The sequence below is a fragment of the Lethenteron reissneri genome, unplaced genomic scaffold (genome assembly GCF_015708825.2).
Source record: "Lethenteron reissneri isolate LAM-NWPU_2019-01 unplaced genomic scaffold, ASM1570882v1 scaffold_688, whole genome shotgun sequence".
Lineage (NCBI taxonomy): Eukaryota > Metazoa > Chordata > Hyperoartia > Petromyzontiformes > Petromyzontidae > Lethenteron > Lethenteron reissneri.
The window spans coordinates 14,229-25,856 of NW_026892210.1; the positions used below are offsets into that span (position 1 = coordinate 14,229).

The 11,628-nt window shown below is 51.9% G+C and overlaps 1 long non-coding RNA gene across 1 annotated transcript; it reads right to left on the reverse strand.

Annotated features, from left to right (window-relative positions):
* Positions 1-5,407: 5,407 nt before the first annotated feature.
* Positions 5,408-9,494, reverse strand: LOC133340071 (uncharacterized). The gene is made up of 3 exons (XR_009754825.1): positions 9,391-9,494; positions 7,288-7,346; positions 5,408-5,471 (listed from the first exon to the last, which is right to left on the reverse strand). It is a non-coding gene; the product is annotated as an uncharacterized LOC133340071 (long non-coding RNA).
* Between the last annotated feature and the right edge of the window lie 2,134 nt (positions 9,495-11,628).

Sequence of the window (11,628 nt, forward strand, 5' to 3'; positions counted from 1 at the left end):
GTGAGTGTACGTGTGAGTGAGTGTCTGTGTGAGGGAGTGAGTGTCCGTGTGAGTGAGTGTACATGTGAGTGTACGTGTGAGTGAGTGTACGTGTGAGTGAGTGTACGTGTGAGTGAGTGAGTGTACCGTGTGAGTGAGTGTACGTGTGAGTGTACGTGTGAGTGTACGTGTGAGTGAGTGTACGTGTGAGTGAGTGTCCATGTGAAGTGAGTGTACGTGTGAGTGTACGTGTGAGTGTACGTGTGAGTGAGTGTACGTGTGAGTGAGTGTACGTCTGTGTGAGTGTCTGTGTGAGTGAGTGTCCGTGAGTGTACGTGTGAGTGTACGTGTGAGTCAGTGTACGTATGAGTGAGTGTACGTGTGAGTGTACATGTGAGTGAGTGTACGTATGAGTGAGTGTACGTATGAGTGAGTGTACGTGTGATGTGAACGTGTGAGTGAGTGTACGTGTGAGTGTACGTGTGAGTGAGTGTACGTGTGGAGTGTACGTGTGAGTGTACGTGTGAGTGAGTGTACGTGTGAGTGTACGTGTGAGTGAGTGTACGTTTGAGTGTACGTGTGAGTGTACGTGTGAGTGAGTGTAACGTGTGAGTGTACGTGTGAGTGAGTGTACGTGTGAGTGAGTGTACGTGTGAGTGTACGTGTGAGTGTACGTGTGAGTGAGTGTGCTTGTGAGTGTACGTGTGAGTGTACGTGTGAGTGAGTGTACGTGTGAGATGAGTGTACGTGGTGAGTGAGTGAGTGTACGAGTGTCTGTGTGAGTGAGATGTACTTGTGAGTGTACGTGTGAGTGAGTGTACGTGTGAGTGAGTGTACGTGTGAGTGTACGTGTGAGTGTAAGTGTGAGTTGAGTGTACGTGTGAGTGTACGTGTGAGTGAGTGTACGTGTGAGTGAGTGTACGTGTGAGTGTACGTGTGAGTGAGTGTACGTGTGAGTGAGTGAGTGTCCGTGTGAGTGAGTGTACGTGTGAGTGTACGTGTGAGTGAGTGTACGTGTGAGTGAGTGTACGTGTGAGTGTACGTGTGAGTGTACGTGTGAGTGAGTGTACGTGTGAGTGAGTGTACGTGTGAGTGTACGTGTGAGTGAGTGTACGTGTGAGTGAGTGTACGTGTGAGTGAGTGTCCGTGTGAGTGAGTGTACGTGTGAGTGAGTGTCCGTGTGAGTGAGTGTCTGTGTGAGTGAGTGTCGTGAGTGTACGTGTGAGTGTACGTGTGAGTCAGTGTACGTATGAGTGAGTGTACGTGTGAGTGTACATGCGAGTCAGGTACGTACGTGTGAGTGTACGTGTGAGTGAGTGTACGTGTGAGTGAGTGTACGTATGAGTGAGTGTACGTGTGGAGTGAACGTGTGAGTGAGTGTACGTGTGAGTGTACGTGTGAGTGAGTGTACGTGTGAGTGAGTGTACGTGTGAGTGAGTGTACGTGTGAGTGTACGTGTGAGTGAGTGTACGTGTGAGTGAGTGAGTGTCCGTGTGAGTGAGTGTACGTGTGAGTGTACGTGTGAGTGAGTGTACGTGTGAGTGTACGTGTGAGTGAGTGTCTGTGTGAGTGAGTGTCCCGTGTGAGTGTAACGTGTGAGTCAGTGTACGTATGAGTGAGTGTACGTGTGAGTGTACGTGTGAGGTGAGTGTACGTGTGAGTGAGTGTACGAGTGAGTGTACGTGTGAGTGTCTGTGTGAGTGAGTGTACGTGTGAGTGTACGTGTGAGTGTACGTGTGAGTGAGTGTCTGTGTGAGTGAGTGTCCGTGTGAGTGTACGTGTGAGTGAGTGTACGTGTGAGTGAGTGTACGTGTGAGTGAGTGAGTGTCCGTGTGAGTGAGTGTAAGTGTGAGTGAGTGTACGTGTGAGTGTACGTGTGAGTGAGTGTACGTGTGAGTGTACGTGTGAGTGAGTGTCTGTGTGAGTGAGTGTCCCGTGTGAGTGTACGTGTGAGTGAGTGTACTGTGAGTGAGTGTACGTGTGAGTGTACGTGTTAGTGTACGTGTGAGTCAGTGTACGTAGAGGTGAGTGTACGTGTGAGTGAGTGTACGTGTGAGTGTACGTGTGAGTGAGTGTACGTGTGAGTGAGTGTACGTGTGAGTGAGTGAGTGTCCGTGTGAGTGAGTGTACGTGTGAGTTGAGTGTCCGTGTGAGTGAGTGTACGTGTGAGTGAGTGTACGTGTGAGTGAGTGTCCGTGAGTGTACGTGTGAGTGTACGTGTGAGTCAGTGTACGTATGAGTGATGTACGTGTACATGTGAGTGTACGTATGGATAGTGAGTGTAACGGTGAGTGAAGTGGAACGTTAGTGTAGTGTGAGTGTAACTGTGAAGTGAGTGTACGTGTGAGTGAGTGTACGTGTGAGTGAACGTGTGAGTGAGTGTACGTGTGAGTGAGTGTACGTGTGAGTGTACGTGTGAGTGAGTGTACGTGTGAGTGAGTGTCTGTGTGAGTGAGTGTCCGTGTGAGTGTACGTGTGAGTGTACGTGTGAGTCAGTGTACGTATGAGTGAGTGTACGTGTGAGTGTACATGTGAGTGAGTGTACGTATGAGTGAGTGTACATGTGAGTGAACGTGTGAGTGAGTGTACGTGTGAGTGTACGTGTGAGTGAGTGTACGTGTGAGTGTACGTGTGAGTGAGTGTACGTGTGAGTGAGTGTACGTGTGAGTGAGTGTACGTGTGAGTGTACGTGCGAGTGAGTGTACGTGTGAGTGAGTGTACGTGTGAGTGAGTGTCCGTGTGAGTGAGTGTACGTGTGAGTGTACGTGTGAGTGTACGTGTGAGTGAGTGTACGTGTGAGTGAGTGTACGTGAGAGTGAGTGAGTGTACGAGTGTCGTGTGAGTGAGTGTACGTGTGAGTGTACGTGTGAGTGAGTGTACGTGTGAGTGAGTGTACGTGTGAGTGAGTGTCTGTGTGAGTGAGTGAGTGTCCGTGTGAGTGATGTACATGTGAGTGTACGTGTGAGTGAGTGTACGTGTGAGTGAGTGTACGTGGTGAGTGAGTGATGTGTCCGTGTGAGTGAGTGTACGTGTGAGTGTAAGTGTGAGTGTTACGTGTGAGTGAGTGTACGTGTGAGGTGAGTGTCCATGTGAGTGAGTGTAAGTGTGATGTGTACGTGTGAGTGTACGTGTGAGTGAGTGTACGTGTGAGTGAGTGTAACGTCTGTGTGAGTGTCTGTGTGAGTGAGAGTGTCCGTGCGTGTACGTGTGAGGTACGTGTGAGTCAGTGTACGTATGAGTGAGTGTACGTGTGAGGTGTTACATGTGAGTGAGTGTACGTATGAGTGAGTGTACGTATGAGTGAGTGTACGTGTGAGTGAACGTGTGAGTGAGTGTACGTGTGAGGTACGTGTACGTGTGAGTGTGTACTGTGAGTGTACGTGTGAGTGTACGTGTGAGTGAGTGTACGTGTGAGTGTACGTGTGAGTGAGTGTACGTTTGAGTGTACGTGTGAGTGTACGTGTGAGTGAGTGTACGTGTGAGTGTACGTGTGAGTGAGTGTACGTGTGAGTGAGTGTACGTGTGAGTGTACGTGTGAGTGTACGTGTGAGTGAGTGTGCGTGGGAGTGTACGTGTGAGTGTACGTGTGAGTGAGTGTACGTGTGAGTGAGTGTACGTGTGAGTGAGTGAGTGTACGAGTGTCTGTGTGAGTGAGTGTACGTGTGAGTGTACGTGTGAGTGAGTGTACGTGTGAGTGAGTGTACGTGTGAGTGTACGTGTGAGTGTACGTGTGAGTGAGTGTACGTGTGAGTGTACGTGTGAGTGAGTGTACGTGTGAGTGAGTGTACGTGTGAGTGTCTGTGTGAGTGTACGTGTGAGTGAGTGTACGGTGAGTGAGTGAATGTATGTGTGAGTGAGTGTGTGTGCGTGTGAGTGAGTGTACGTGTGAGTGTCTGTGTGAGTATACGTGTGAGTGAGTGTACGTGTGAGTGAGTGAATGTACATATGAGTGAGTGTCCGTGCAGGACAGTTTCCCCAACAGGAAGAACTTTATGAGCACAGCTCGGCGTGTGGTCCAGGACCCGAGCACGTTCGGATATAGCCGCCAGGAAATCTTCCGGGTAAAGCCTTGATGAACAAGGTCCGAAAGCAGCCGCCATCCCCCCCCATCACCCCCTTCCCCCCCGAGGCATTGAAGAGGACACCACTACCGTCGCCGCCGCCGGCTGGGGAGGAGGGTGAGGAGGTGGGAGCGGAAGAGCTACTCTGCTAGGTGAAGGGGTGTGAGAGGCCGGATGAAGAGCACACCGGACACTGGCTGTGAGCGGTGGCGACGTGGTGTGTGATGACGATGAGTGTTTATTGCCGTAAAGGCAGGTACACTGAATGCTTTGGAAAGTAAAAGCACACCGGACACTGGCTGTGGGGCAGAGTGAGAGTGAGTGAAGGAGAGTGTGAGTGAGAGAGTGAGAGAGTGAGTGAGAGAGTGAGTGAGAGAGTGAGTGAGAAGAGTGTGAGTGAGAGAGTGAGAGAGTGAGTGAGAGTGAGTGAGAGAGTGAGTGAGAGACGTGCGTGAGAGAGTAGGGAGTGAGTGAGATAGTGGTGAGGAGAGTGAGTGAGAGAGTGTGGAGAGAGAGTGATTGAGAGAGAGAGAGAGGAGGTGAGAGAGGAGTGAGCTGGAGATGGAGTGAGAGGAGTGAGTGAGAGAGAGTGAGTGAGAGAGTGAGTGAGAGAGTGTGAGAGAGATGTGAGTGAGAGAGTGAGTGAGTGAGAGAGAGTGAGTGAGAGAGTGAGTGAGAGAGTGAGTGAGAGAGAGAGTGAGTGAGAGAGTGGTGAGTGAGTGAGAAGTGAGTGGAGAGTGAGTGAGTGAGAGTGAGAGAGTGAGTGAGAGAGTGAGTGAGAGAGAGAATGTGAGTGAGTGAGTGAGAGAGAGGTGAGTGAGAGAGTGATGAGTGATGAGAGTGAGTGAGAGAGTGAGTGAGTGAGAGTGAGAGAGTGAGAGAGTGAGCGAGTGAGTGAGTGAAGTGAGTGAGTGAGTGAGAGAGTAAGTGAGAGAGTGAGTGAGATAGTGAGAGAGTGAGAGAGTGAGAGAGTGAGTGAGAGTGAGTGAGAGAGTGAGTGAGAGAGTGAGTGAGTGAGTGTGAGTGAGAGAGTGAGTGAGTGAGAGTGAGAGAGTGAGAGAGTGAGCGAGTGAGTGAGTGAGAGTGAGTGAGAGAGTGAGTGACTGAGTGAGAGAGTGAGAGAGTGAGAGAGTGAGAGAGTGAGAGAGTGAGTGAGTGAGTGAGAGAGTGAGTGAGCTGAGAGTGAGTGAGCTGAGAGTGAGTGGAGAGTGAGTGAGAGGAGGAGTGAGTGAGAGTGAGTGAGAGAGAGAGTGAGTGACCTGAGCTGAGAGAGTGAGTGAGTGAGAGAGTGAGGATGTTTCGATGGTGGTGGTGGTGGTACCTCCAGCTCATTGATGAGTTCCTGAAAACTCAGCAGGTAGCTGCAGCTGCTGCCTGAGCCCCCCCTCATCAGTCTGCGTGTCCACTAGGGACATGATGTCAAGCCGGCACCTGTGGGGGAGATGGGGGGGGGGGCCGCTAGGCGTGTGCCAACACCCCACGCTGCCAATGCTGAACACTTTGCTATACACTACTATACACTACTATACACTATTCACTACACTACTATAGACTACACGATTATACACTACACTACTATACACTACTATACACTACACTACTATACACTACACACTACACTACACACTACACTATCCACTACACTAAGATACACTACACTATACACTACACACTACACTATACTACACTACACACTACACACTACACTACACACTACACACTACACTATCCACTACACTAAGATACACTACACTATACACTACACACTACACTATACTACACTACACAATACACTACTATACACTACACACCAGAGGTGGGACAAAGTCATTGTTATGCAAATCCAAGTCGAGTTGCAAGTCTTTGTACATTTTGCCGAGTCGAGTCTGAAGTCATCAAATTCATGACTCGAGTCCAAGTCACATGACTCGAGTCCACACCTCTGCTACACACTACACTACACTATCCACATACACTATTATACAATACCTATACACTACACTACTATACACTACACTACTATACACTACACTATTGTTACTACACTACACTAAGATACACTACACACTACACTAAGATACACTATACACTACACACTACACTACACACTACACTAAGATACACTACCTACTATACACTATACTAAGATACACTACACACTACACTAAGATACACTATACACTACACTAAGATACACTACACTACTATACACTATACTAAGATACACTACACACTACACTAAGATACACTATACACTACACACTACACTAAGATACACTACACTACACACTACACTACTATACACTATACACTACACTAAGATACACTACACTACACACTACATTAAGATACACTACATTATACACTACACTAAGATACACTATACACTACACACTACACTAGATACACTACATTATACACTACACTAAGATACACTACACTACACACTACATTAAGATACACTACATTATACACTACACTAAGATACACTATACACTACACACTACACTAAGATACACTACATTATAACTACACTAAGATACACTATACAACTACACACTACACTATACACTACACTAAGATACACTATACACTACACACTACACTATACACTACACTAAGATACACTATACACTACACACTACACTACACTAAGATACACTACACACTACACACTACATTATACACTACACACTACATTATACACTACACTAAGATACACTATACACTACACACTACACTATACACTACACCAGAGGTGGGAACAAGTCATTGTTATGCAAGTCCAAGTCGAGTCTGAAGTCTCAAATTCATGACTCGAGTCCAAGTCACATGACTCGAGTTCCCACCTCTGCACTACACACTACACTACACTATTATATACTAGTATACTACACTATCACTACACTAAGATACACTACACTACACACTACACTATACACTACACTAAGATACACTACATTATACACTACACTAAGATACACTATACACTACACACTACACTAAGATACACTACACACTACACTATACACTACACTATTATATACTAGTATACTACACTATACACTACACTATACACTAGTGCTGTACTAGTACACTACACTATACACTACACTAAGATACACTACACTATACACTACACTATTGTTACTACACTACACTACACACTATACCCTACACACTACACACTACACTATACACTATACACTACACACTACACTACACACTACAGAACGGGGCGACTCACGCTTCATGATCCTTCAGCTCGGCAAAGCGCGCCAGCAGCTTCTGGCGCTCCATCTCCGACTGAGGCGGTGCCAGGGAGAGGGGCAAAGGGGTCCAGTGAGAAGCCACACAGCACACACACGCACCACACACGCAGCACACACACCCCACGCACACAGCACACTCACGCACTCACACACAGCACACACACTCACACAGCACACACGCACTCACTCACAAAGCACACACTCACTCACACACAGCACACACTCACTCACACACAGCACACACTCACTCACACACAGCACCACATTCACTCACTCACACACACACTCACACCACACTCACACAGCACACACGCACTCGCTCACACAGCACACACGCACTCGCTCACACAGCACACACGCACTCACTCACACACACACACACTCGCGCACACACACACACTCGCGCACACAACACACACTCGCACACACACACGCTCATACACACGCACACACACTCGCTCACTCATACACACGCTCACACACACACACACCACTCGCACTCTCGCACTCTCACCCACTCACCACCCACCCACTCACCACTCACTCACCAGGATGACCTTCTCACACATTCACCACGCACTCTCACACACTCACCACTCACTCTCACACACTCACACACTCACACACTCGCACACTCTCACCCACCCACCAGACTCACCAACACTCACCACGGATGACCTTCTCACACTCTCACCCACTCACCCACTCACTCACCACTCACCACCACCACTCACCAGGATGACCTTCTCACACTCTCACCCACTCACTCACCACTCACCACCACCACCCACCAGGATGACCTTCTCATACACTCACCACTCACTCTCACACACTCACCACTCACCACTCACACACTCACACGCTCACCATCTCACACTCTCACCACTCACACTCACCACCCACTCACCACCCACCAGGATGACCTTCTCATACACTCACCACTCACTCTCACACACTCACCACTCACCACTCACACACTCACACGCTCACCACTCTCACCACTCTCACCACTCACACTCACCACCCACTCACCACCCACCAGGATGACCTTCTCATACACCACCACTCACTCTCCACACACTCACCACTCACACACTCACACGCTCACCACTCTCACACTCTCACCACTCACACTCACCACCACCCACTCACCACCCACCAGGATGACCTTCTCACACACTCACCACTCACACACTCACACACTCACCACTCACCAACACCACTCACCAGGATGGCCTCAACCACTCACCACCCCACTCACCCACTTACACTCTCACACTCTCACCCACTGACCCACTCACCACCATCACCACCACCACCACCACCAGGATGACCTTCTCACACACTCACCACTCACCCACTCACCACACTCACCACTCACACACTCCCCACTCACACTCACCACCACCACTCACCACACTCACCCCCCACACCCTCACCACCACCACTCACCAGGATGACCTTCTCGCACTCTCACCCACTCACCACTCACACACTCACCCACTCACCCACTCACACACTCACCACTCACACCCCACTCACCACCCGCTCACCACCCGCTCACCACCACCAATCACCAGGATGAGCTTCTCACGCACTCACCACTCACCACTCACCCACTCACCACTCACACTCACCCCACTCACACTCACCACCACCACTCACCACACTCACCCCCCACACCCTCACCACCACCACTCACCAGGATGACCTTCTCGCACTCTCACACCCCACTCACCACTCACACACTCACCCACTCACCCACTCACCACTCACACCCACTCACCACCCGCTCACCACCCGCTCACCACCACCACTCACCAGGATGAGCTTCTCACGCACTCACCACTCACCACTCACACACTCACCACTCACACACTCCCCACTCACACTCACCCCACTCACACTCACCACCACCACTCACCACACTCACCCCCCACACCCTCACCACCACCACTCACCAGGATGACCTTCTCGCACTCTCACCCACTCACCACTCACACACTCACCCACTCACCCCACTCACCACTCACACCCACTCACCACCCGCTCACCACCCGCTCACCACCACCACTCACCAGGATGAGCTTCTCACGCAGGTGCGCCGTGTGATCCACAGACACCTGCAGCTCCCTGCTCAGCTGGGCGTTGGCCTCGTGCAGACTCCGGTTTCGCTCCAGCAACCGACTGCACGCTGGCGGCCTGTCCCTCACCACCGCTGATGATGGTGCCAACACGAGGGGGGGGGGGGGCATGGGGGGGGTGGGGGTAACGTCAGAAGAGACCCATAGAGATACACAGAGACCCATAAAGACCCATAAAGATACACAGAGACCCATAAAGACCCATAGAGATACACAGAGACACAAAGACCCATAGAGATACAGAACCACACAGAGACCCATAGATACACACAGAGACCCATAGAGATACACAGAGACCCACAGAGACCCACAGAGACACACAGAGACCCATAGATACACCACAGAGACCCATAAAGATACACAGAGACCCATAAAGATACACAGAGACCCATAAAGACCCATAGAGAAACACAGAGACCCATAGAGAAACACAGAGACCCATAGATACACAGAGACCCATAGAGATACACAGAGACCCACAGAGACCCACTAGATACACACATAGACCCATAGAGCCACACAGAGACCCATAAAGACCCATAGAGACACACAGAGACCTGTAGATACACAGAGATACACACAGAGAGACACAGAGAGACACAGAGAGACACACAGAGACACACAGAGAGACACAGAGAGACACAGAGAGACACAGAGAGACACACAGAGACACACAGAGAGACACAGAGAGACACACAGAGAGACACAGAGAGACACAGAGAGACACAGAGAGACACAGAGACAGAGACTTTTTGACTTTTTAGGGCAACTTTATTCCCCCCTGCGCAATTGCGCCGGAGTCATTTTTTTTTTTTTTTTTTTTTTTTTTTTTTTTTAGCCCTATCGGCTGGAGACAGCGAAGAACGGCACAGTGCGCCACATTCTTGACGCGCAGCGTCATTGCGCGTCGCCGTTTTCCGCCGTCGTCCGAGGCCAGCCCGTCAAAAAAGTAAAAGTCAGTGTTCCGTCTGCCACGGTGCAGAGGGCCTGACCCGGCCCCCCACCTCTCGCGGAAGACGGCGTGGTCGTCGCCCACGTGCGCATGGTACGCGTGCTCCAGTCGGAGCCGCGCTTTGACCAGTCCGCGCGTCGTCGCCACCGCCGAGCAGCCGGCATCCGACGCGCCGGCCAGTTTTTTCTGTCGGGTTTTGTAGATGGCCATTTTGGCTTGTGCACACACGAACCCCAGGAGGTCGTGGCTTTTGTTGGGTATAGTACGGGCACCCCGTACACAAACCAGTTCTTCTGGAACCTCAAACCCCAGTTTCGTCGAGATGTCCCCCAGAGCTTGAACAGCGGGACAGCCGCGCGCACCCCACGTACTGGTGCGCCAGGTCTTCTCGCGCGCCGCAGAACACGCACCGGTCCGACGCCTCCGGGGTGATCTTATTTAGCCACGCCGCCGAAGGCAGCGTCCAGTGGAGCAGCCTCCACTGCAGGTCCCCGCAGCGCTTGGTGAGGGGGGCCTTGTACAGGGCGGCCCCACTGGGGGGTGGCCGTGCCCGACGGTGCCAAGGCGCTCCTCCACCTGGTGTCTGGGAGCTCCGCCAGCTCCCGGCAGCGCAGCGTCTTCACGCTGCACGCGTACAGCGCTCCTTTCAGCGCGCTGCGAAAAGGCACGCCCTGGCAGCCCCCGAGTTTAGTATTTTTTCGGAGTCGTCACGCCCGGGGGGCCCGCCGCAGCTCGGGGAAGGAGGAGGGGGGGCCCGTCTTCGGGCGCCACGAGCCGCAGCCGCAGCTCCCGCATCGCCCGAGCGCCGCCCCGCAGCAGCTTTTCCCCGGCCAGCACGGTGCGGAGTCCGGCGGCGCCGCTGACGTCGGCCGCGGACCTCCAGCCGGGTGCCGGTCGCGGTCCCGCACCAGGTCCCCCACCGCCCGTATCCCCGCCGAGGTGAAGCGGCGGGCCAGCGTCACTTCCTCCCGGATCGCAGCGAAGCGGCCTTGATAACAGCGGCTCGCAGAAACTGCCCGAGCGTGCATTCCGGGTCTCCCCTCTCCCAGGCCAGACTGCGCCACGCGTCAGGAGGCTTCGGTGGAAAGCCGGCAGCCCGCGTAGTCGACCCGGGCCGGTCTAGCAGGAAGATTTCCCTCCCGTAGCCCAGGCCGCCCCGGCGCCCCTCAGCAAGCGAGGGTGGGTGCCCCAGGGCAGGTCTCCTGCCGTACAGCAGTCGC